Source organism: Cyprinus carpio, chromosome A20 (assembly GCF_018340385.1).
Source record: "Cyprinus carpio isolate SPL01 chromosome A20, ASM1834038v1, whole genome shotgun sequence".
NCBI classification, from domain to species: domain Eukaryota; kingdom Metazoa; phylum Chordata; class Actinopteri; order Cypriniformes; family Cyprinidae; genus Cyprinus; species Cyprinus carpio.
Genome location: NC_056591.1, coordinates 19,268,120 through 19,295,882, shown reverse-complemented (window position 1 = coordinate 19,295,882; position 27,763 = coordinate 19,268,120). Strand labels below are relative to the sequence as shown.

General features: G+C 38.5%; 1 protein-coding gene and 1 long non-coding RNA gene across 2 annotated transcripts in view; both read left to right on the top strand.

Annotated features, from left to right (window-relative positions):
• The window catches only part of LOC109072723 (tumor necrosis factor receptor superfamily member 21-like), a 150,421-nt gene that overhangs the window by 85,735 nt on the left and 36,923 nt on the right, over window positions 1-27,763 (top strand).
• On the top strand, window positions 21,690-22,595 carry LOC122149007. The gene is made up of 3 exons (XR_006162789.1): window positions 21,690-21,759; window positions 21,958-22,107; window positions 22,190-22,595. It is a non-coding gene; the product is annotated as an uncharacterized LOC122149007 (long non-coding RNA).

The following is a 27,763-nucleotide window of genomic DNA, read 5'->3' as shown; positions in this document are numbered from 1 at the left end:
TCTGAGAGAACCAGTTAAATCGCATCTGTTTACTTCTGATTTTTGATAAAATAATTTCTTCAGTTTATGACTGTCAAAATGAAGAACTTGGAGCTGGAAAAAAACAAATTGAACAGAGAGACAGGAGTCTGTGGAACTGGCATGAAAAGGCACCTGTAACTTACAAATGTGAATCAAAAAAGCTTGGAAACCATTAGAGGACAACTGTGTAATTTTGAAGTTATCGGACAACCTTAAAAACAAAAAATTGAGGTAATCTATTGATCATATCTATCTACAATGATCTCACCATTTAAATGTTTCTGATATTTGAATTTTGTGTACTTTGCCATCTAGTCCTTTGCGTGTGGAGGAGATTCCCAGGGTTTATGGCTGACCTCAGTCTTGCCACATCAGAGAATAATGTTAACATAACCCAGTCTGCTTCTACTGTCCAAGCAATTGTTGGGACATACTCTTTAAAATTGCTGACTTGTCACAAACTTTTTGTCATCAAAAAAACAGTGATGGAGGTATGTATATTCCCATTCAAGTTTTCTTGTGTAAATTTAATGTGTAGACATGTTATGCTTGTTGGGTTGAATTAAACTATTGTTAGGTAAGATAAATTAATTGATCATTAATTTTACTTTTACAGTTATTTTGTACTGTTATAGCCACTCTCTCCATTATCATGAATTAAACCTGTTGATTATTATATTATATTATATTATATTATATTATATTATATTATATTATTATTATATTGTATTATATTATATTATATCAGGAATTCTTTATAAAAATGTGGCAGTTCATGTTTTTTAAATTCTAGGTTATAGTAATATATTATATTTTTTTTATTAAATATTTTATTAAATTTCATAATTTAATACAGAATTTTTATATTAAATTTACAGAGTTTCCTAAACACAGTGGACATTATTGTATCAGGTAATGTCAGTGATACATGGAAAAAAAAACTCAACACAGGCAACAAAAACAGGAGACACCAGCATTAAACTTCTGAGCGCAAATAGAGAATATAAGTGACCGTCTCATAGATGAGTTTGATATTTATGAAACATCCATTCAGCTGAATAGAACTACAATTAAAAACTCATTCGCTTTAACATCAGCACTGCCAAACTCAACAACGGAGATTGTGATACCACAAGTTCCTCTAGAGACTACCATAACCATCATAATCTTCACAACTCTTTGACAAAAGTCCTACCTTCTCAAGGTACTAATGACAGCAGGAAAAATCAAATGTGCGCATCAATGGAGATGTGGTTGTTGTTAAGGTTAATAAAACTCTTAACAACATTTCTTTTACATTTGACATTACTGATCAGTCTTTGGGAAATCCTCAGTGTGTCTTTTTGGAACTTCATTCTCAACACATGGGATTCCACTGGATGGGAAGTAAAAGCGGAACAGCACTGGTAACCTTACATGTGAATGTAACCACACAACCTCCTTTTCAATCCTAATGTCACCATTTTCCATTGATCACCAAGCCTTAGATATTATAACTTACATTGGCGTAGCTATTTCTATGGCCAGCTTGATTATATGTCTGATTATTGAGACTATCATATGGAAGTCAGTAAGAAGAAATGACACATCCTACATGCGACATGTCTCCATAGTCAACATAGCCGTGTCCCTGCTGATAGCAAACATCTGTTTTATCATTGGAGCTGCGATCGCAGAACAAGAGCAGTCACCCTCACCCGACTCATTGCAGTCCAGTGGTTTTCTTCATGCACTTTTTTTACTTGGCTCTTTTCTTCTGGATGTTATTGTCAGCTTGTTGCTCTTTTACCGTACAGTCATGGTCTTGTCTCAAATGTCAAGGACCAAAATGATGGTCATTGCCTTCATAGTCGGTTATGGTGCACCTTGCTCATAGCAGTCATTACTGTTGCCTCAACAGCTGGACCCTCAAAATTATATTTCTAAAAGCAATGCATGCTGGCTGAACTGGTATGAATCAAAGGCCCTGCTGGGATTTGTGATTCCAGCTTTCACTATTGTAGCCATAAACCTTGTAGTTTTGATCGTGGTCCTGTACAAGATGTTGAGGAGTGGGAGTTGGTGCTACAACTCAACCAGATGAGAAACATGCCCTGGTGGTCATTGCCAGGAGTGTGGCCTTTTTGAATCCTATCTTGTCTAAACAAGGGGATTTGGAATTGGAACCATGGGTGTCACGTGACTTTGGTATATTGTGGTGTTAGCACTCTAATTCATGCATGGTTTACTTTGTAATGGTCAATTTTAAAGCAAGATTAACATTTTGTGCATGGATTCCACATATATTAAATCCACTAATATTGCACATTAATTAATGAAAACAATTTTTTTGTTATTGTATTTTGTAAAATTTAAACCATATTGCAACCTGTTACCCTTCATGGTATTGAACCTTTCCTTCTATTAGGGGATTCTTTATTTTTTGTGTTTTGGAACACTTCTAGAGACAGTAAGGTATGGAGTTTACTTCCTATTGCACAGAGCGTTGTTAATCTTAAATTTTAACCTAGAGACTCTTAGCATCTGCATTATTTTATATATAAACCAATACATTACAAAGTTGACAGGAAATATATCAACGCAGGTTGGGGATTCCCATTTGGCATTTAACTTGACTGGTTATCCTTGCTTATTACGCGAATACCCACCAAATATGGGAAAATAAAAATATTGTTTTGAGTTGAAAGTTATTAACAATTTTATTCTGGAAGAAAAACACAAAGAGACCACTAAGCAAAGATACACTCAACCTAGCAGCAAGAAGGCACTGCAAAAAACATTACAGTAATTAGGACTAACAAAGTTCTTACCAAAACCATGTTAATACAATCAATAACTGAGATACTGGCATCTGTGTTTATAAGCGGATAAGATCAAAAACAGTTAGATCCGAAGTATGCAGCTTATTATTAACGGAACATGAAAGTAGAACAGGTTCACATGACAACAACGAATATGAGGAAATAAATGACCACCTGGAAAGTGCAAATGACATAGTAGAATCAAGTAATTTGCAAGAGAAGATGTGGAATAGCAAACATTTAAGCTCCTTTCAAGGAAATTTCTAGAATTTCAAAGAGAGATCTCTGATTGCAGGTTCGTGAGGCACTACAAGGGAAAAACATTTGCTACAGAACAAACCAGTTCCAGTCCGTACCAAGGTAAATGGTCCATTCTATATAAACACCATACTTAGATAGAACTCTTATACTAACTGTTCAGATTTTACCCCCTGCGTAAAATATGTTGCTACATGGAGACTGATGCTGATGGTTGAATGATAGAGTCCATACAGAACTCACCATGGCGGGACTCATCATCCAAATCGGGACTGCCTTTCTTGCAAAGAAAGGGACGAGGCGTAAGTAGATGACATATCTGAAAGCTACATATTGGGGAATAGATTTTCAGAGCATTTAGAGTACTCCTCTACTGGTGTTACACAGTATTTCTGATTTGAATAACTGTGACTGCTAATGGAGTTAATTGTTTAATACAGTAGACAGTTAGGGGGAGTTACCATGGCAACCTAACTTTTTTTCAGATGTGTACCATCGTATCCGGAAACCAACCTTTCCCTCAAGCAGTTACATCTATAGACAGCTCCTCAGTGGCTCCTCGCTGTTGTGAACCACGTAAAGCACCAAAAATTGTTTCTGTTACCTATGACCAAGCTACATTATAGCTCGTTTACTGTACAGCCTCCAGTAAAATAGTATAAGATATTGTAAGAATTAGAATCATTTTAAGGGCATGGTGCGTGTAAAGGCTTTTTACCATCGCTTGTTTAAAAAGATGCTTTATTTTTTTGTAATAATTTAGAGTTGGAGTCGTATCTCAATATTATTTTATATTTTTAAACAGTATTATATCTGTACTGCAGTAATTTTCTAGATGTGCGGCAGGTAAACTAATTAAAACGGTTAATCTGAACACACATGCAAAAAAACTTACAAGAGGGTCTTTATGCAGGGCTTTCTGTTGTGAATCACATTGCTCGATTCATTTGACCATTTCGAGAATAGGCTAGTTGTTAGTTTCCTAGAACGATCTGTTGGCAATGACCAAATGCATTCTCATTCATCAACATCATCAGCATGTGCACTGGGGTCTTATCCTTGATAGATTGTGATTTTTAACATTTAATAAATGAATTAGCTGTTAGTATATAAATACTGGCCATCAGTCGGAGTAAAAATTCCAAGCTGTGGAAAAAAATTCTCCTGTAGTGTTCGTGTTTTAGATAACATGATACAGTAGCTCCAGCAAATCAGATAAAGCAGGAGGGTTGGTATATCTGGGATGTTTGCAAATGTGTTTTTTGCACAAAAGATAAATAAAGTACACTGTAAAAATCCACAGTTTACCTTACTTAGAGATAATTACGTTAGCTTTACTGAGTTGTTATAATTTAACCTAGATTTTTATTAAGTACAGCTAATTTCAAGGCAAATAAACAAGAGGGACGTAATTGCTTGGAGTGGATGCTTACAATAGTCAAGTAGCCACAAAGGAACCAATGACAGTAATACACCAGTGAGAGGCAGCAGGTGCACTAATATTTGCTAAATGATGCAACAAATCAACAGTAAAAGAAGAAGACAGAAAATCGAGTTTTTGAGACAGGGCAAGCTATAGACGAATTCACCTCATTTCCTCCACATCTGCAGTTTCTCTTTCGCTAGTTGCATTCACTTGTTTCCCAAAGGCATCTTGAATGTTTGCATTGTCAATACATTGAAAAAAATCTAGAGACACATCACATAGCTGAACTTCATAAATTGGAGTTGATTTTCCAAAAACACGTTTGTTGTTTTAAACTCACACTATAGTGATTTAGTGCTCTTTGGTTGGCCCAATGGACTTCATTATTCAATTATTATTCTCTTCATTTGAGCCAACAATGCATTGTCAAATCATAGTTAGTGGTTTCAAAGGACAGAAAGTATAAATGTGTTAGTTTAGAAGGGTCAACACTCCTTCTAATAAAATCATTAGGCTATTGTATGTTTCATGTTGATTAACGATTTTTTTTTTTTACAATGTATTGTTTTTCATAAACACCATGAATATTTTATTTGGGCTGATAAATCTTTTAGTATTTGTGTCAATATTCTGGATCCCACCATATCTGCTCACATGGTACACAAAGTCACACAGACTTCAACATTCAGCACACCAAACACAACAATGGTAAAAATTTCAATTATTTATTTATTAATTGTAACAATAACCATTTTATTTTCTCTTTTGGTTGTACTACTACTGACACAAGACAGCAAATAAAATTGACAAAAAAAATAAATAAATAAAAAAAACAGTTAAATAAATCAGTTGCATAATTTTATTCATGCCGTCAATGCCACCTCTTTGGAGTTAGTAATTCTGAGTAGCTATACTACAATCAAGAGTAAACCTAAAGTAATAATTCAAGTACCCCCTAAAGTTCTTTTTTTTGTAGCTAGAACGGTAGTGTAAGTGAACTATACTAACTAAGCATTTGTCAGTACAACATACTATGCATATTTCATTTTTACTTTGTCTTTTTACTGCAATCGGGTAAACCAATTTCCTGAAATTTCCTATTAATGTGGACACTAATAAGAAGTTAACACAACTAATTATTTTAAGTCAACAGTACTTTAATTATACTTAAAGTTTTCTGTACAAACTGTTTATGCTATGCAAACTTAAAACTAACACACTACTTAGAACTTTTTAGCATAACGGTTTCGTAAAAAAAAAAATTTTATTTAAGTAAAGCTCTATTAGCTAATTTACCAATGTACATTATATTTCACACTTTAAGGAGAAATTTCTTCTATTAAAGTAATTTTATAATCAATTTCCAGGGATTTTCTAAAACAGTGGACAATATTGTATCAGGTAATGTCAGTGATGGAACAAACTGAGCAAAAACAATACCAGCATTAAAATTCTGAGCATTATTGAGGATATAAGTGACTGTCTCACCCAATGAGTTGAGAGATTTATGAAAACCATCCATTCAGCTGAAAAAAGAACTAAAATTAAAACTCATTCGCTTTTAACATCAGCACTGCCAAACTCTGTAACAGAGATCGTGATACCACCAAGTTCCTCTAGAGACTACTCTCATAACCATCATAATCTTCACAACTCTTGACAAAGTCCTACCTTCTCAGCGGTACTAATGACAGGGGCCCAGGGAAATCAGATGTGAGCATCAGTTGAAGATCGAAGAGTGTGTTAAGGTTAAATGAAAGTATTAACAATATTTCTTTTTTACATTTGACATTACTGATCAGTCTTTGGGAAATCCCTCAGTGTGTCTTTTTTTTGTATCTTCAATCTCGATGTATGGGATTCAACTGGCTGTGAAATAAAGCAGAACAAAACTGGTAACCTTAACGTGAATGTACTGTAACCACACAACCTCTTTTTCAATCCTAATGTCACCATTTCACATTGATCCTGATTATTGCATAGCCTTAGCCTATATCATTGACATATTGAGCTACTTTGATGGCCAGTTTGATTATATGCCCTGATTATGGAGACTATCGTATGGAAGTCAGTGAGAAGAAATGACTACATGCTTCATGCGACATGTCTCCATAGTCAACACTGCCTGACCCTGCCTGGATCACCAAAAATCTGTTTTCTATCATTGAAGCTTTCGCAATCGCAGAACATGAGCAGCCAGCCTCAGTGGGTCATTGCAGTCCCAGCCGCTTTTTTTTTTTTTTTTTTTCATGCACTTCTTTCTTACTTGGTTTCCTTTCCTGGATGTTAATGTCAGCGCTTAGTTTACCTTTTTTTATCGTACAGTTATGGTCTTATCTCAAATGTCAAGGGCCAAAATGATACTACCATTGCCTCATGTCGGTCACGGGTGGCACTTGCTGCTTGGGTAGTGGTCATCACTGTTGCATCAAACAGTTGGACCTCAAAAATTATATTTCCAAAAGAAATGCATGTTGGAGCTGCACTGGAATGAAAAAAAGGCGGGGCCCTGCTGGTGATCAGTGGATTCAAGCTTTCCCTATTGTAGTCAAGAACCCAGGTAGTTTTGACTTGTGTGGTTCTGTACAAGATGGACAGAAGAGGAGGTGGTGTCGAAACTCAACTAGATTAGAGAAACATGCCCTGGTGGTGAATACCAGATGTGTGGCCATTTTGACTCCTATCTTTGGCCCAAATTATAGGAATTGGAATTGGAACCATGGTGTCATGTGACTTTGGTATTCATGTGGTTTGCCCCACCACACTGCAGGCAATTAGTTAATAATTTTATAGTACCTTTTATACTTAATAATTGGATAGTAAAGATTAAAATTTTCACGTACCAATTTTATACTCATAACAATCTACTTTTTAATGCTTTCAATATGCGTTGATTTATTAAGCAAATGTCCATGGTCTTATGACTTTCATGTATTTGCTACACACTTCCTTTATTAAGGGATTCTTTATTTTTTTTGGTGTTCGGAACACTTTTTAGACAGCAGCAGTATAGGTTTTACTTCCAGTTTGCTTTGTAAAGTGCAATTTAACATCTAATAAGATTCATATTGCTGAGACATAGTTTCAATGCATATACCTTAACCACATGACATTTTCTACATATTTCACAGCATCAGTGAAAACGGCCACTACCAGCCTGGTTTCCAGCTGTTCTACTTGATTACACGCCTACAAATGAACATAATAAAGGATTGCAGTGAAATTTTTGTCTGATTCTTTTAATGTAATGTCACCTGGACAATGTGCTCAAGTGCATTCAGGGTTTTTCTGAAAAGTGATGACCCTTTCACCTGCAGGGTCTATGTGTTTGGTTCCTGCTACAGGCTTCCAGAACAGTCATGGTTTAGATTATATTGCTTTGGTAGAGAGAGTTAGAGGTAGATGAAGGATTTTACCTAGGACCTGAAGGTTTTCTCAGAGGATTGGTGAGGCAGCAGGACTCGCCACCAGTTAGCTGTTCCTATTGTAAATGCTGGCGCTTAAGATATCAGTTTGGTCCCTCATACACACCTGGCATGCTTGCATGTAGCTGAGATAGTAGCAGGAGGTTCAAGTCTATTTTTTTTTCGAAATGAAGGTCCTGGGGAGGTTCAGATGTCAATTAGGGTTCTGAAGAGGCTTCTGGTCTTGAGTCATGAGGCTGGATCTACCTTTCATATGATTCTCAATTTGAATGTCCTTTATTGGCCAAAATCAGCAGATAGCTCCCAGGTTAAAGCATTACTGAATGATTATGCTGATGTGTTTGCTTTCAGTGATACGCTCGATTTAGGCTGCACCTCAATTGTACAGCATGAGATACCAGTCACTGATGATGTCCCAGGTTTGTCAGCATTATTGCTGCCTTCACCAAGCCACATATGAAGAGGTGAAGGATCACATTAGACCGCTTTTGGAGTAAGCGGCAGCATATTAGTGAGGGCTGTAGTCCATAATTCCACACCCTTTGGTTATTGTCCAGGAAAAAAAAAAAAGCAATATGCGGATGTATCGCTGACTATCAACAGTTATATTTAAGGACAAGAAAAGATGCATCCACTCCCTAGGACAGAGGAGTAACTTGATGTGCTTAGCGTGGCCTAGTGGTTTCTCAACCTTGATCTCTATAGTGGTTAAAATGGAAGGAGGATGCAGAGTAGCTGATGACAAAGACAGCTTTTTGTTTTCCATTTGGCCTGCATCAGTTTAATCGTGATGCTCTTTTGGCTTTGCAACGCCCTGGAACATTTCAATACTCATGGAGAGAATTTAGGCTTATCAGCACTTTCAGTCTTTTTGTTTCTGTATTTAGATGACGTGGAGCAGTTTCACCATCTTTTGAACAACATCTTAGTCGCTTTTAGGTTAGTTCTTTCATGTTTCTTAGGGAGTGTGGCCTTAAAGTAAAATGGAGAAAACTGTTCACTTTTCAGCCAAGTGTCCTATCTGGGACATGTGATATCTGCTGAGTGGGGCGGGTTGCAAAAAGATCCTGAGGAAACCCAGGCGCAGCAACATTTGGGCACCAGGACGCAAAGTATGACCCCCAGACTAAAGAAGCATTCCACTCTCGTCCCCCTCACTGTCCCTGTATGAAAGGCCTCTATTGGTAAACAGAGGATTAATCAGGGGTTTCCCGCTATGTACATTAGGAATGTGAGCAGTGGCTTAGTAGTGGCAAGTTTTGCCCGCCATTCATTCACAGGTACTAGAGCTTACTCTGAAACACTGCTTTTGACCTCGGAGCGTCTGATTTTAGCAAGCCTCAGCACACTTACGGGAGACAATCAAGCAAGGTTTAAGGGCGGGCGGTGTCATGTCTCTATTTAGCAAGGAGAAAAAGAGTGCTCGATGGGAGTGCCCAATCTGATGATATGACATTAACTATTTACATGTTAAGCCATGTAGCAGCCACTTTTATTTCAACATTAAAGTATTAGCAGAGATTCACTGTGGATTTTTGAGAGATGGCAAGCCTGGAGGAAGGAGAACCTATCTGAGAAACAAAAAACACAAAAAGTAAGGGCACACAAGAATCTGAAAAGTGAGGCCGGACCCATGCAAAATACTTGAAGAGCAGCTTTTCAAAGCCAGAGGAGAGAAACGGAGTGGATGGCAGGGGCTGCGCCGTGAACCCGGGATGCCTGGAGGCGGAGACCTTGTTTCTTTTCTCGGATAGGTAGCGCACCGCTGATTTGCCTTTGCTCCCACCCAAAACGTGGTCCCATAAGCTGCTGGCCTGAGCTGAAGATTTATAGTTTTAGGCTCATTCTACTTCTCGAGCTTAGCCTGATTGCTCAGTTGCAGCCTGGAGAGCAGGTGAGGCCAGCAGTGGGGCCACGATTACAGGCCAGGAAGCGGTAGGGGCAGCACGGTGGCGAGCAGCGGAGGCCCTGGTCAAGCTGTACCTCGGCAGGTAAAACCTTCATCTAAACAGAAGCACCTGCAAAATTCAAGAAAAAAAAGACATTCTGGCTTAGTTTGATAGCATATGCATGCGCAAATACTCGCCAGAAATAAATCTAAATACATAAAAAATAAGCTGCCATAAATGCCTGGCCTACAAAAACAAATACAGGAGAATTGCTGCAAATAGTCAGTCACAAAACAAAATTTATACACATAAAATTTAAAATACTATTTTTTTTTTTTAATACGTTATGATTACTATTTCTGTAGAACTCATGAAGGTGTGGCTATACACACAGACTAAACTATGGCGAGAAGTAGGAATCTACATGGGTTAATCAGTGGATTGTTATAGATTTAACATATTTTGTTTTGAACAGCTTAGAGATTTAGGTTCTCTTTCGTGTGTGTGTATGGATGCTACATGAGCACTTGACACCTGGGCGTCCTATGAGGAGCTTTGAAGCTACTTGCACAGGCCCGTGCCCGGGGTGACTGCATACAGGTGCAATCTAAAAAAAAAATTGAATATCATGGAAGAAGTACCTTAGAGTTTTTTGAGCCTTGGACTTTTGATGGCTGTTTAAATCTCAGGTGTTTGAGAAAATTAGAATCCAGCATTCAAAAAAATGTGAATATTTTCCTACAGATCACTAGTGTAAAAAAGATTTACAAAAATAGAAATGATAATTTCAAGAATCTGGTTGAGACTACTTGCATGCAGGAATTACCGCTTCAAATCACTAAAGTGGCATGAAAGGCGACTGCAGCCGGTTGGTATTTGTTGAGGCGCGATGGCTTTCTCCCGGTTTGTTTCAGATGGAAGCTTTCAGCCCCTCTGTATTGTGGAGCCAGATGTTTCTTTATCTTCCTTTCTGGCCATTAATTTAATGCAGGATTCCTCCTCTGAGGGTTTTGGAGTCAGGCAGCTGCTGGCGGGCCAAATCAAGCTGGCGATAATATCATGGTACTCCAAAGCCCCATTTTGAAATTGGCTTTTTTGGCACTGAGCGGCAGGCGCTAAAAGTCTCAAGCTGCAAAACAGAAATCAGCATCTCCATAAAGCTTTATTGCCTTGTAAAGAAGATAGTGAGTAGGGCGTGGTCAGGGTACCTCAGTAGATGGCCAGTGCATTGGGACGATAAAACACAATGAACTAAATAAACAGCAGGCGATCCGCGGCACTGCAATTTATGCATTTTGACTTCTATAGGTAAATTTAAGCTTGATCTTTCTTCAGGATTATGGCCACTTTCCAGTGCAATTAGACTCCTTAGGTTCCGTACCAAAATGCTAGAACCCATTTTTACCTGAAAAGAAGCCTGTGGACCATTGGGCAAATAGTGCCCAGTTCTCTGTCTCCAACACCTCAGGTGAAATGGTTCTGAAAATGTTCATTAGTTTAGGAGGCAAGCTTGTTTCTAGGAAACGTAGCCAGCTGCAGTCCTTTTCCTGAAATGTGTCCGAAGCATGCTGGGATTCTCAATGCGCTGACTCTGGCTTTAGGCCACACCTGTTGCAGCTCTCCCCAAGCCCTTGAATGGAAAGCTTTTCCTGGCAATCTTCCTCCGGAATGTGGGCCACTCCGTGTTGCTGGTGGCACCTTTTCCTACCACACTTTTTTTCTTCCAAGTCAAACTCTCTATGAATATATTTTTGATACAGCACTCTGTTGAACAGCTAGCCCTTTTGTTTTCAGCAAGGCTGACCTTCTGTGGCTGTACTTTCCTGGTGGAGGGTGTCGTGATTTTCTTGATGGACAACTGTTAAGTCAGTAGTCTTTACCTCATAATTGTGGTTAAATGTTCTAAACTATACCCAAAAGGTACCCAGTATTTATACTCAAAATTAGTCAAACTAATCAAGCTCAAATGGAATATTCAAATTTTTTGAGCGCGAATGTTGCATTTTCCATAAGAATTCTGTAACAGCAGAATTAACAAAAAAGCTTTTTTAAGAAGTTACAAATTACAAAAAAACAAAATAAAGAACTTTTCTATGATGTTATTCTAATTTTTTGAGATGCACTCTAGGCTATCATCTATGATTGAACTGGTGATTTTTCTGGACCCTGAAAGAGATTTGACTTTGTTGGACAGCTGGGTTCTCTCCCCGTTAAAAAAATCCTATCTGCGCTTCTGCCCGGGTGGTGTCCCTAAATGGGCCAGCCAGGCCTGTGATACAGTAGCTGGTGAAATCTTTGGGAATCTTTTTGGGGTTTTGTATGAGGATACAGGTAAGTATTTGGCCGAGAAAAATATTCCTTAGCTGGCAGCATCTTCTGCATGCCCTTGCAGCGTAAGCTATACCTGGGGCATGTGGGCTAAAGATTACATTAGAGTGCCACTTGGTGAAATGTGGGGGTTCTGAGAATTGGCTCGGCTTTCCAGCTATTAAAAGAAAAGGCTAGCGGCTGCCTCTGCACTTGGCTAGTGGCGGTTTTACAAAGCCTTTCTCTCTATGGTAGGGATACTGAGTCATTTATAGGTTTTAGAGTGCATGGCTGTCTCAAGAAGGAAAAGGGGAAGAAGACCGACTGTATATACAGAGCCATGTGTTAAGGCATTCAGGAGTGAAATATGGGAGAATTGTGAAAAGCCAGTTAGGAAGCCAGAGCTGTGGCAGCATTTAAAGCAGTGGTAGCTGGGAGGATATTTTTCGTGATGGATTTGCTCTGTTGAGCCGCTGTAAATTTATAGAGCATTTACGGATAAATCTGCTGGAGCCATCTGCAGACTGCTGTGGCAGTGGCAGCAATTAGGAGATGTGGGTCTGAAAGCATGATTGGGATTGACTTAGGGGTCTATTATAGGCCCAGGGCATAAAAATGGGGGAGGTGCATTGTCACGACAAACCTAAAGCACAGCTAAACTCTGCACAAATGGGAGCATTTTTTACCAAACTCCAGAGAAGTATATGATGGTTAATGAAAGGATAAAATCTATATGTAGGGCTTTTCTCCTCTCTTTGCTTTATCTTTCGTAGGTGGTGTTTAATTGAAGAGGAAGCAACCTCATTGCTGCAAAGGGTTTCTTTGTGGCAATAGTAAATGTGGAGTAAGGTGGTAGAGGAGGAAGGAGTCTTGTATTGCCAATTTGTGAATACTAGACAAGGCCAGATTAATCAGGTGCTCCTACCTCAGAGTTTGAAGGAGGAAGTCCTTCATGGGTTACATGACGAACATGGGCATCAGAGGGTAGAACGCACTTTCAAGCTGGTCAGAGCTAGATGTTATTGGCCAGGAATATTTCAAGATATTGAAACTTATTGTAAGCAATGCGAGTGATGTATTGTGCCAAAAGCCTCAGTGCCAAAGCTAGTAACCGAAATGGGTAGTTTGTTAGCTAGAAGACCCTTTAGCGAAGCGCTGCGAATTTCACTGTTCTAGAACCTTATAGTGATGGTAAGGAGAATGTCCACTCTGCAACTGATGTGTTTTCAAAATTCCAGGTTGTGTACCTACATGGGACAGAAAGGCAGTGATCAGGACAAACTCCTTTGTTAGGGAGGATCAAGTATACCCACAACTAATTCATTCGGATCAAGGGAGATGTTTTTGAGGCAGAGGTTATTCGAAACTTGTGTAAAATGTATGGGATTAGGCAGAGTCAAACTACCCCCTATCACCCTCAGGGCAATGGTCAATGCGAGACGTTCAATCAAAACCCTACATAATTTAAGAACTCTTTCACCATCAAAGAAAAGACGAGTGGGTTGAATATTTACCAGAAGTAGTTTTAGCTTATAATACAACAGAACATGCAAGTACTGGTTAGCAGAAAGTTAACCAAAGTTACCAGTTGACATTTTGTTTGGGGTAAAACCAGTCAGATTTTACAGAGGCAGTTGATGAGTGGGCGGGTCAGGAGTGATTTAAAGATGCTTATCAAAAAGCAAGGGGGCAGATGGAGCATGCTGCTGAAGTTAGGAAGAGACAGATTGGTCAACCTTCACTACAGACGTCTTGGCAGGTGGGTCAATTGGTTTATCGTAGAAACCACAATTTTTCAGGAAGGCATAAGATTAAGGATTTGTGGATGCCTATGCCCTTCAAAGTGATAGCTCAGCCAGATGTCACTATATGTATACATTTGCTCCTTTGGATGAGTCTTGCCCACCAAAAAATGTTCATAGAACAGAATTGAGGCTGTGTGGCCAGGGGTAGTAGGGGCATTTCATCAGGGTGTTCATAGTGAGGTAGTCTCTGATAGTGAATCAGATGAAGCATGGGTTGTAAGGGAAGAGGCCCCAACTGAATCCTTGCAGAGGGTGGGAAATCGATCTGAACCAGAGTTATGTTGTGAATCAGATGTTGATTCAGTGGAGCAAGTTGGTCACTCAAGTACCTCCAGTTTCAATTGCGGCGGTCTAGTAGACCAATAGCAGGGTGGCATTCTAATCCATTTAATCTACCCAGATCTGTTGTGTCTAATGGAGAAGACAGTGGGGTTTTAGAGTAGACCATTGCTTATAAAGGACACTGGGCTTTTGATGTCATCTGGAAAAGTGTGGGGATTTTTAAGTCTTTTTTGTTTTGTGCAGGTGGTTAGTAAAATAAATTATAAGATAATTTGGACGATGATCAGTGGTGGGGGCGGTGAATGTGATGGTTACAACCACTATAGTATTTATGGTAGTCCTGTTTGGTAGGGTGAGTACGGTAGTTTCTAGCCTCATGTCCTTTATGAATGGCATGGTAGTATGCTGCGTTCCAGGCAGGTTTCCGAGTCCATGAATCAAAACTTCAAACCACGACTAATGACTTTGTAACGTTCCAGGCAATGCACGCCAAACTTCCTGAGCGCAAGGAATTGTAGTTAGATTATTAATTTTATTGCAACGTTATATTGTCCTAAAATCTATTTTTCAACGTGTACCACCTGCATAAACACTGCATCCGTAGGCAACATTATCTGTAGGGGCTGCCATTGTTGTTTTGCGGGCTATGTGACATCAGAGCTCGGAACTGGGAGTACATCGATCTAGTATGAGTTCACAGGTGGGAAGTCACGGGTTTGACTATTGTTGTTTTGTGGGCTATGTGACATCATAGTGCGTAACTGGGAGTACTACGGGTTGCCTGGAAACGCGGCATTAGCTTTGGAGTAATGGCGGCGTGCACGCTGAATGCCAGATGGGTGGCTGTATTTCTTTCTTGGAGACAGCAATGATGGCTTGTGTCAGCTTTGGAAAAGAGTTTTTGTAGCTGTTGTTAGGTATGTAACAATGTTTGATGTAATACTTTTTAAAAGTGTGATATTTTGTATAATCATGTGCCTTTAAATGTTTTGTGCAGACTGCAATGATGGTTTGTGCCAGAGTTGGAAAACTATTATCGTAGCTGGTACTAGGTATGTGATATATGGTTGAAGTGCATGTTTGTTTTATATTGTGCTGTATTGAAATGTGTATTGTTGTATTTATATATGTTATTTGATGTGTGCTGTTTTAAAAATTATTTTGAATGTTCTAGCAAAATAAGGAGGGTGTCTTTCTGGCTCTGTTTTAGGAGGCTGGCCTGTGTCACTGTTTTGAATTATTTTTTATGTCTGGTGTAAAGTATTGCACATTTGCACATGACATATTGGGGGTGTTGAACCCTTCCGGTATCAACTTGCTACCAGTTAAGCCTATTTATGTTTTAGAAATTTTGTTGTGTTGTTAATAAATGATGGTGACATGGATGATTTGAGTGGAGAAATCTATTGTTTGTCATAGATAGGCTTTACACTATGCATAGTATACATACTGGATACTTTATAAATAGTAGAGTAGTATGATACTGTATTTCGAAAGACACAGCATCTGAGTTGACTGAACTTACTCCAGGACACGTTTTTGGAACCAGCATATCTCAAGTAAGCCAGGTTTGGGTTAATCAACAAGGAGTTCAGGATAGGCTATGTGGTAAGTTAACCTAGATTTCTAGAATACACCCTTGAGAATCACTGATTAAAATAAATCTGTGTTAATTTTCCATCTTCTGTGAAATATTTTATAAAATAAAAATATACATCCTAGCTAGGTATCCCACAAAATGCATGCCAGTTTTAAAACAAAAAGCACAAAAAAAAAACATCCTAAACATAAAAAACTGCCTTTTTCAGATCAACGTGGGATATATAAGGTTAACCTTGATTGTTCCCTGTTAAATATGAGAAGTGATTAATGTTACCTAAGTAAAAATAGTTTTGAAATGGGAAATGCTGTTAGTCAGGATCTTTATTACATTTTTTGTTTTCCACTTACAGATAGAAAAGCAGAAATACCTCTGTCAGCTACATAAGAGCTTCTTGATGGTGCTATGATGCCCTTGTTATATTATAATATACTCTTAAGCAAAATATAAATTTTACAGGGACAACAAACCTTTCACACCAAGAACAATAAAAATATGATAACAATACTTGATAACTTTATTAGGTGTCCAATTCAACACATGATAACTTATGTTTATTATAAGCATGCACTCAAGCTGCGTCGCCTGTTGTTTTAAATGCTCGAAAGCTCTTGAAGCAGAATGGATTCTGATTCAGTTTGCTCTAGCCCACAGTTTCACTCCAGGCCTCCAGCCCTGATTAACCACAATTAAAAGTCTGATCAAAAGCTAATAAAAGTCTTCAGGATTACTATTTATTTTTATGTGTAGACCTTACTCTCCTCTGACTTTAGAGGGACCCTCTCAGCACACGGCCCAAGACAATGTTCCCAGGCAGGGCTGCCCTTAGGGTGGTGCAGCTGCACTTTAGGGAGCCCTGTGGCAAACAGACCGGAGAACACCGCCCCCCACAGAGAAAGAAAAATTGCCTGATGAAGCCTGCATAACAACTCTCATATGCTCCCTTTAACAGATACTGTTATGAGTGTACAATCATGCTTGATGACAATAATATATTTGATACTCCACCCATGAAAATACATTTTCTTACATACAGTATATACACAAATGCATAACAACAATTTGATTTAAGATGATAAAATCTATTTATTATATTGAATATGGTAGTTTTACTTTGTTTATTGAATTTCAGAGACAAGGCTTGATAAAAGTGTCACTATATTTATATACTGTCTAAGTGCCAATGAGTGATTGTTTTTTTCTAAGTGATATGTGAAAATAAAGCCTATTATACATGATTTACTCCTGATAATGTAGCCCACAAGACCTCATACTGTCTGTCAACACAAGAGGACAAGGAAATAATGGAGGGAATCATATTTGTCTAACAGGTGACCCATTACGCAGTCACATAATTGTGGTGACCTGCACTAAGGCACGTTAAATTCCAGGAAGATTTTGTAGGTGGATCATTTGACAAGGAAACAAAATCTCAGACTTTGAGAAACTAGTTCAGCATCTCTTCATGGTTGTTTCCAGAGGCAAGGTAGGAGTGACAAATCAGCGTGTTTTATTCTTTTAAACAAAAAACTGCTGTAAACTGCCTTTCTGAAGTACAGTTATGAAGGAAATGCTTAAATTGACTTTGAGTGTTCTGTTTCAAAGCTGAACTTTTGAAAGTTGTCTTTGATTGATTCTGTTATTGATGTAAAATGGCCAGAAATTTGACCTAATTTCAGGTGAGCAACTGCAATTGACTGGTTTGCAACAAAATACTTATTAGTGCTTGCAGTTTGTGTCAGTGTAATTTCTTATGGAATAATCCTGGATAAATTTTCTGACTGAATGCAAGCTACTTTCATGAACGATTTAACCCTACAGTAATGTACTGTAAATATTTGTTGTAAAAGTAAATGAGACAATAGCTATGTTTCCATCCACCTATTTTTATGCACATTTTGGATTATCGCATAAAAAACCGCTGGGCGGAAAGGCCAAGATGAGCATAAATTCTAAAAATGCGCATAAAAAATGTATGTGCACAACTGAATAGGATCAACTTTTTATCCGATAAGAAAATCGCGCATAAACTACGATGAATATACATTTACCGAATAAATTCCACCATGCGCATTGAAAAAGTCGTGACTTTAAGCTATGAGACGGGATAACTTGACTAACCAGCTGACCGATCTCGCTCCATAGCATCTAGCTATATGTTGGTTTTGGTTGTTCTGAAATGCCTGAGGAAAGTCTGTCATCAAAGTATTTCTGTATAATTACACGACTGCGTTCCCAAACAGCAGGCATCCACCTCTAAAAGAAATGACCGCTTTGTGTTCCGTCTGCTCTCTCTGAAGCGCAAGTAATTTATTAGGCCTACATATGAAAATTGTTATATTCAGTGGCTTCTCCTAGTTTTCTTAAATACATTTAGGTGGCAGGTTTATCAGAAGTGACTTCTTGTTCTCTTTGAATCGTTGGATGGAAACATAGCTAATGTTGAAACATATAGTGCTTCAAGATTTTTTAAAAGGAATTGCATTTTGTGAGCAGTTGAAAGTAGATTTCCATGAAGTTCTTTTAATTTGTGACAAACCAATGAAAGACTGATCTATTTTGAGCTCAGATCATCACAAAAGACCCTGTAAACATCTTTAATCAAAATTTAGTCTTATTGTTCAATTTTAGAGCATTGTGTCTCTGATTGCAGGCTATGTGACAGGAATTTCCTACAGACGTAAAGTGTTTTGGTATGAGCCATATTATTGCCTTTTGTTCTGAAGAAATATCCTATGTGGAAGTAAGTGATTTTGACTGGCATACACCAGTGAGAAACATGGCACCGGTGCAAGGTAACATTAAATTACAAATTATTTTTGATTCACTATGACTACTTTTGTCACAAAAATGCTATGCAAGCCACTGTAACTCATTCATTTCAACACACTGAGCCTTGAAAAGGTTTTAGTTCCTCTGATATAATTAGAGAAATGTTGGGGCTTGATTTACGACATCTAACTAAAATGGATTGCGTTTGGTACTCTTGCCCGTCCAAAATGGCTCACTGTCAGTTTAGATATTTGCATTGAATAAGACAGAATTCACGTCAAATTTCTCTTTTATTTCTTTTTCCAAGACCAGTAATTTCCAGATTAAGTGCTAATAAATGTTTGGTTTTATCTGTTTATAGCCTATCATTTATGTTTAATCTTTCATTTTCTCAGATACAGGACAAATATTAAAGTACTGCTTAGGAATTCATCATATGTGATCCGCTGACCCATGAATTTTGCGGAAACACTGATTCCAGAAAGCAAGTATAGAGTAGAGGTAGGTGAGAATTATTTTATACTGCGCAAGGAAATATAGATCCTTACAGGTGCAAAATAGCCCATAATAATGAAAGCAAATTGCGCTAAAATTGCACGTTAAGTGTTTTGTGCCCCACTGAAACCTAAAGGAAATACGTGGCTCAATGAACGAAGTGGACAAGACTTCGTGGTATAAATTAAGCACAAAACTCGGTAGCCCTATATGTATTAATACAATTTTATAATAAAGTATAGATACAGGAAAGCAGATGAGAACATGATTGCTACAACGCTAAACTGTTATCCTCCCCTTAATGGAAGAAGACGGTGTAAAGTACAGCTAAATTCGGTGTACACCTTATTAATATTCCTACTGGGAAGCAGATGTGACCGGAATATGAACGCGACACGCAAAGTCTCAAGTTAAGTGTTTCCTCCTCCCTTTGAAATCCATTATTAGAAAATGGCTTATGGTTTTAATGCATTAAGACAGTGGTTAAAAAAGCAAAGCATAGGCTACGTTATCTTATTAATAAAGCATATTTACACACATGCATTATAGAGCCCAGAATAAGAACGCAACGCGCAAGTTTCCGTGAAGCGATTTTCTTCCTCACCAACTATCTGCCCACACACACACACAACACACAACCACCGGGGGACATTCTAAAATGCGTAACGTGGCTTAATGGATTAACACTGTGTTTTTAAAGGACCAAGTTCAGTAAACACTTTATTAATAAAGCATATAATGTACAGACAAACAGGTGACTCCAGAATTAGAACGCAAACATGTTTAATTGCGCGTTAAGCGTTTTAACGGGCTTATGCATTAAAACATCATTTTTAAATGACCAAACTCAATAAACATTATTAAAATAAGCTAAAGCTTTATTCATAAAGCCACAAAAAACATTTGTCTACATGTAAGTGAATTGACGTGACATACAGCCAAGTATGGTGACCCCATACTCAGAATTCGTGCTCTGCATTTAACCCATCCAAAGTGCTCACACAACACAGCAGTGTGAACACACACACACACACACACACACACTCAGGAGCAGTGGGCAGCCATTTTATGCTGGGCGCCCGGGGAGCAGTTGGGGGATCGATGCCTTGCTCAAGGCACCTAAGTCGTGGTATTGACGGTGGAGAGAGAACTGTACATGCACTCCCCCCCACCCACAAATTCCTGCCGGCCCGAGACTCGAACTCACAACCCTTCGATTGGGAGCCCGACTCTATAACCATTAGGCCACGACGTCCCACAATTTAACCAGTTTACACTGCAACAGTAAGACCGATTAAAATATAACTATAAAAATTTAATTAATAATAGTGATAATATTATTGCACTTTATTTAGTTTTAAATCTTTAAACACGTTTTAAAATAATAAACAAAATAATAAAGTGTGATAATACTATAAGCCTATATTTTGAAATAAAAAAGGGAGTAGCCTATTAAATACAAATAAAAGGTATTTTATAAGAACTTTAAAAAATAAAATGCTAATAATTATTGATTTTTTTTTTTTTTCATTTTCAACCTTAAAATCTGAATTTCCTTCATATGTATGTGTATGTATGTATATATATATATATATATATATAAGTTTACAGACAACAAAATATACCTACTTGGGCCGGAGACTTACCACTCAGCCCGACTGCCGCACTCAGACTACTGTACATGCCTGTGGGACTCACTGCCCGATTCCGGCCCGAGTCAATCGGGCCAGACACTGCCTCTTCCGAGATAGAACGTCGGAGAATTGGCCCGACACTGACCTACTTTCTCTACTATCTGAATTGCTGCGTATTGTATTGAATTGTGATGTTCCAAATTTCCTCTTCATCTTGAAAACTTAAGTTGTATTTTTAAAAACTGGATATTTGCAGTCTAAAAGTAAAAAAATAAATACATAGAAAATACATTTTAAAACTCTGCCATAAAAATATTCAGTTGTGTTAAATCTTCAAATGTTTAATTTTAAAGTAAAAAAAAAAAAAAAATTCTAATTCAGAACCATGTTAAATGCCACATAATATCAGTTTTTGTTAAATGACACTTGTTAATAATTCAAAGGCTCTTTTTTATACACAATCATGTTGCCAATTGTCCTAATAAGTTGCAAATTGGTCCTCCAGATGTGCCTTATATGTACATTTAACTTTGTGGGCCTCTTATTGCTACCTGTCCCAACTTTTTTGGAATGTGTAGCTCTCATGAAATCCAAAATGAGCCAATATTTGGCATGACATTTCAAACATGTCTCACTTTCAGCATTTGATATGTTATCTATATTCTATTGAGAATAAAATATAAATTTATGAGATTTGTAAAATATTCCATTCCTTTTTTATTCACAATTTGTACAATGTCCCAACTTTTTTGGAATCGGGGTTTTTTTAAAAACAAACATGTATGTCAACTGATTCCTGTCTTTTCTAGATTAACTTCCAATAATATATTATTTTAATGAAATATTTTGTATTCATTAAAAGCACATTCAAAATATTTAACATTGTTTATAGCAATAAAACACAAATTTATAGTATAGAACCATGATTAGATGATCAACTCACGTGATAATTGTTTATACGTAAATAAATGTATTTTTGTGTTATTTTATTTCAGTTTAGCTACATAGATGGGCAACTGCATCATAGAATACCAAGAAGTGCAGGTCTGATTCATGGCTTTACTCCTCTAATCATACACACTGTCCTTATAATGGTTTAATGTTTTGGATATAAAAATAATGATACACATTAACCTAAGATGCTTTGTCGTTGTTTTTTTTGGATTTTGACTGTCAAAAGTTTTGTCTTTTATTAATTTGAAGAGTACAATCCTCCTTAAAATCTCACCCTTTTCCCCAAAGGTACAGAGCTACTGGAGTTCATTGTGGTTATTGAGGTGAATGCATCACTAGCTGTTGTGATTGAACAGATCAGAGCGTCATTGGCCTCCATTACGTTTCCTCTTCAACTTGATAACAGCACTGAAGTTACTGCTGCAAACATTACAACAGGTGAGTTCAAAAGCCATTTACATCATTCTTCCTTCTTCATTTTCTTTAATGTTGTCTCAACATTGTGTTATATTTACATTAGTGTGCCAACCAAATGCGACAGAATACCAGTGTGTATGTGAAGATGGTTATGCATGGTCATACAACAACTGTCAGACATATGAGAACTGTGGCGACATCAGTTTTGGCTCATGTGGATGTATCAGTGCTGTTCCCAGTGATGGAGAGATGTGTGTGCGGAGAGTGGTAAGAATGATGAACAAACAAGCCCAACAGCGAATGCACTCAAAAAACCTGTAAAAATGTTTGTAATGATTAAAAAAGTAAAATTAAAAAAGTTGCAGTATAAATAAATAAATAAATAAACAAATAATCTTAATTTGTTAACTAAGTTACCTTACATAGTACTGGCTAAAAGTTTTGGCAGTGACATAAATTGTGTGTCTTGCCAAGTTTGCTGCTTAAAGCTGGCTGCACAATAGACAGCAGATTTTGCAAAACACAATTTATGACACTGCACAAAACTTTGGCCATGACGGTACATATACAGTTAAAAGTATATATCTGCAGTTATAAAACTGTTAGTTCCAGTCCTGGATTCTGATTGGTCAAGAGCACGACTATGACTGTTTTACCAATGGTTCTGTGTATCACCAAAGTCCCTTTAAGGCAATTCATTTTACTTGGTGGCCATCTTTGAAATGCCTCTCGGGCATGCAAGTGAAGCTTCTATTTCTTTGAAAGGGTTAACATCAAATTTTCCAAAACTGTTTTTGGAAAACAAATTTTCCATTCACCAAGCTTGTGATTAAATTTCGTATTTGAAATCACCAATGAAATCTGACAACGACTGTCTCATAAATGTTGTTTCTTTTGCTCAAATTAGCATCAAAAAAGCTTCTTTTTCAGGCTTATCAACTCTTAGCAACCATCCTTAGCAACATAATCAATAAAGAGTCAAAACTGTTCCATTTATTACCTATTTCAGCAAAATTCACTGTTTATTGTTTATGAGCGATCCCTGCTTGCGTTTATGTTGCATCATTCACCTTTGATTTTGAGGCAACGCCCTTCCCACTGTTAAAGAAACTCTTCTCAAATGTGAGATAAGTTGATGAGCGCACGCATGTCTGTGTGGCTACTGTATGTCCATTAGTTTACACTGTAAGGACGCTTGCAGTCTTGCGCTGTGCCACAAATCAGTCTGTTTTAAACTATTAGGCATCATGCCTAAACCACGGCCTTCAGCAGTAACTTATTCACAATATAGCACGGTCTCTCGTACATAATTGCTTACATTATTTATTTAACAAGACTGTGTGTGTGTGTGTGTGTGTGTTATAACAACTCCAACTCTCTACAAAAGTGTTGAATCATTATCACAAGGTGATTTGAATATTGTTTCCTTTTACTCATTTGTCCAAAAGTAAAATCACAGAACACAGCATGAGTGTAAACACGGTTATGAGGCAAATTAGACACTGGTTAGACCCATGCAAAGATATCCCAATCCGTGGACCCTTTTATAAACCCAAATGAAACCGACATATAGCAAAAGTTCATGAGTAGGCTTATTGCCCACAACCCAACCGTCCTTTCAAGCCAAAAATAATAATAAAGATGATACTCAACAGTCTTTGGGGTAGGGAGGGGAACTTGAAGTCCTGATGAAAAAAACAAGGGTCCCCAAAAAGAGAAAAAAATATAAATACACTGGATCAAGGCCCCACCAAAAAAAAAGGTTATCCTCCAGCTGTAAGGAAAGGTACCCAGAGTATCGTCCAAAATGTATATCCCAGACCAGATCGTGCCCATATGAAATGGCTTCGAGTCTAATATGCAAGGTCCCTATACCCAGAGATCACTTAGGACAATTACCAGAGCTAGCTTAGCCCCCCAAAACAAGCACCTCGCCCAGAAAACGTTTTCTTTCTGTCCAAAATGGCTGCCCTCTCCCTCTTATCAGTAGGCCCATTCATAATAAGAGTCCTTAGGAGCAAACAAAAGTCCCCCCTCAAACAAAAAGATTTTGGAAAAGGCTCAAAATCAACCTAACTTAAGTGGAGCATAGTGCAGGGCTTTACTGGGGTGCCACAGAAGTCCCCCCCCCCCAGCCGGAGGCTATTTTGTAGATTCCCGGTCAAAGTTTTGTTTAAGGTTGACCACATTTACATTGTCCACCTTTACCCCCAAACCCCATTCAACAAGATAGTTCACAGGCCCCAACTTCCTTTTTATCTTCACAAGGCCCTCCCATTTAGGAGCTAGTTTAGATGAAAAGAAATCATCGGCTTTTGACATTGGATGAGCACGGACCCAAACCAGGTCTCCCTCTTGGAACTGTACAAATTTCCGTTGGGCCATTATAATACCTGGCTTGTTTGGCGTGTGCCTTCCTCATTGCTTTGAAGCATCCTGCTGGAGGTGTTGTTGTCGTTCTATGAGGGAATATCCTGATTGTCCTGGATTTGGAGGATGAGTAACAAGTCTTTCTAGGGGACCTCTCAGCTGCCTGCCCAGTGCTAGTTCTGCAGGTGAGTGTCCTGTGGTTCATCATTGCAAGCAGTATTAATAGCAAAACGAAATTCAGCCAGCCACCTGTCCCAGTCACGATGGCTTTCACCTTCAAAGGATGCGCATCATGGTCTTGAGGGTTCTGTTGACTCGCTCTGAGAGATTTGTTTGAGGATGGTAGCTGGTGGTGAGTTTCCTTGTTACTCCCCATCTCTTACACACATATCCTCCATCAGCGGGCTTAGGAACTGGGCACCCCCGCGATCTGACCAGTAGGAATTTTGGAACTCCCCCACCTTGTAAACACCTCCTCTTGCAGGATCTGGCAGATTCGAGCGTCTTGCTATCTCTGATGGGAAAAAGCTCCAGCCATTTAGTGAAGTAATCAACTACTACCAGAAGATACACATTTCCTTTTTACTTTTGGGAAGGGGCCCCATAAGGTGCAAGGTCCACCCCTAACATGTACCCCGGCTCCTCCACCTCCGTGGACTGAAGTAGTAATAACCGAGGCTCCCGAGGGCTTACTATTGCTGGGCTTGTATTTCTGGCAGATCTGCGCATTCTTTCACATACTTCTATACATCTTTGTGCACTTCCAGCCACCAGGCAACTTCTAGGATTTTTTAGAAGTGTCTTCATTCTTCCTAGATGTGCCCCTAGTGGATTGTTATGGAAATAATTGCATGATGAAAGTAGTGGTTAGAGTCCTTGGGCACTACTAGCTGGGTACCTTGTACCCACAGGAAAGGGCATCACTCTGTATAACACCCCTTGTTGGACTTCCCACCTAATGCGGTTGATGTCATCCGAGACTCCGAGCCCCCCCTTTAACTCACTCACCTCCACATCCTCACTCTGGGCTTTTAATATTTCTGCCATGTTTGATGGAATATCCAAATTCCAGTGGGAGGATTTCTCGTCAACATAAACAGCCAAAGGAACGTCGCAATACTGAGCTCTTGACAAGGCATCGGGAACTACATTCACCTGTCCCTTCCGGTATTGTACCTGGAAGTGAAACAGCTGGAGCCTTAAGGTCCATCTCGTCAAACCGAGAGGTAGTTTTTGGGTGAATTAAAGGCCCAAGTCAAGGCAGCATGGTCCGTATACACCACGAATGGTACTCCTTCAGGTAGGGGTGCCACTTTTCAACGGCCCACACCACTGCAAGGCACTCTTTTTCTGAGGTTGAATAATTCACCTCTGCTCCCCTCAAACCTCTCGAGGCATATGCAATCACCTTTTCTTCTCCACTGATGTTCTGGGTTAGAACTGCTCCTAGGCCAACTGAGCTAGCATCCGTCTGGACCTGGAAGGGCTGCGACAGATCAGGTTGAACTAGTACAGGGGGCATGTTGCAGCGCGTGCTTGAGACTCTCAAAGCTCAACTGTGTTTTTTTGGTCCATGTCCATTTCACCCCCTCGGTTTCAACATTGGGGGTTCATCCTCTTCACTTCCTCCAGCCTGACTATCAATATACATATCACTCATCATGGAACTTAATTCTATTACCGGCAATGGTTCTCTGTATGCAACTCCCGGTTCCTCCAGCCTTAAGGACGGGCCTCTGGACGCTCTATCCCCTCACTTGCCACTGCCTGCTCACCAGCCTTATCTGATGGATTATCCATGATTACAGACAGATACTATTACAAAAATATAAAAGGTACAATATCAATCTTTAAACAGTATATCTCACAATAATTCAATCCCCGTACGGGCCACCATCTATAACAAACTCCAACTCTTTACAAAAGTGTTGAATCATTATCACAAGGGGATTTGAATATTGTTTCCTTTTACTCATTTGTCAAAAATGTAAATCACAGAAAACAGCATGAGTGCAAACACGGTTATGAGGCAAATTAGACCACTGGTAGGACCCATGCAAAGATATCCCCAATCCGTTGACCCTTTTATAAACCCAAATGAAACCGACATATAGCAAAAGTTCATGAATAGGCTTATTGCCCACAACCCAAACCGTCCTTTCAAAGCCAAAAATAATAATAAAGATGATACTCAACAGTCTTTGGGGTGTAGGGAGGGAACTTGAAGTCCTGATGAAAAAACAAGGTCCCAAAAAAAGTGAAAAAAATATAAATCCACTGGATCAAGGCCCCACCAAAAAACAGGTTATCCTCCAGCTGTAAGGAAAAGGTACCCAGAGTATCGTCCAAAATGTATATCCCAGAACCAGATCGTGCCCCATATGAAATGGCTTCGAAGTCTAATATGCCAAGGTCCCTATACCCAGAGATCACTTAGGACAATTACCCAGAGCTAGCTTAGCCCCCAAAACAAGCACCTCGCCCAGAAAACGTTTTCTTTCCAAAATGGGCTGCCCTCTCCCTCTTATCAGTAGGCCCATCATAATAAGAGTCCTTAGGAGCCAACAAAAGTCCCCCTCAAACAAAAAAGATTTTGGAAAAGGCTCAAAATCAACCTAACTTAAGTGAGCATAGTGCAGGGCTTTACTGGGGCAGTGCCACAATGTGTGTGTATATATATAAGTAAAAAAAAAATATGAATGACCTTATAATTTATGGTGAAAAAAAAAACACAAAAGCCCCTATATGAAGCATGACAAAACAATGTATTTTATTTAAATAGTATTTTATGATCAGTTATGCTGATAAGGCTGCGTATTATTATGGTGGTTATCAGTACATTTATTTAGTATGTTTATCATATCAGTATTTATATCAACAAATATGTATACTGTAAATATATGGCACCAAAATGCCTCTCATAATGTCTAGAAATGTTGCCAGTTAAATTCTAGCAACTGCAATAAACAGTTTTGTACAGTATATGATTATTATTTTTTAATATCTGTAGGGATTGACATATCATGGACAGTGTTTACTCAATATGTAGGCTGATTATTTGTATGTATTAATGCATTACTGTTGTAAGTGTTATTAATTATATAAACATTTATTGTGATGAAAAATACAGTATTGTAAATGTACACTCTAATATTAAATGCAATGGAAATACCAAGCTGGTGATGTGCTTGCTGATTCTCTCACAGAACTGCCCTTCACAAACTTCTTGTTTGAAATTGAGATGGAATCAACAAGCATCTCTGTGATCAGGCAATATCTGCAGAACATCACCTTTCCACTTCAATTA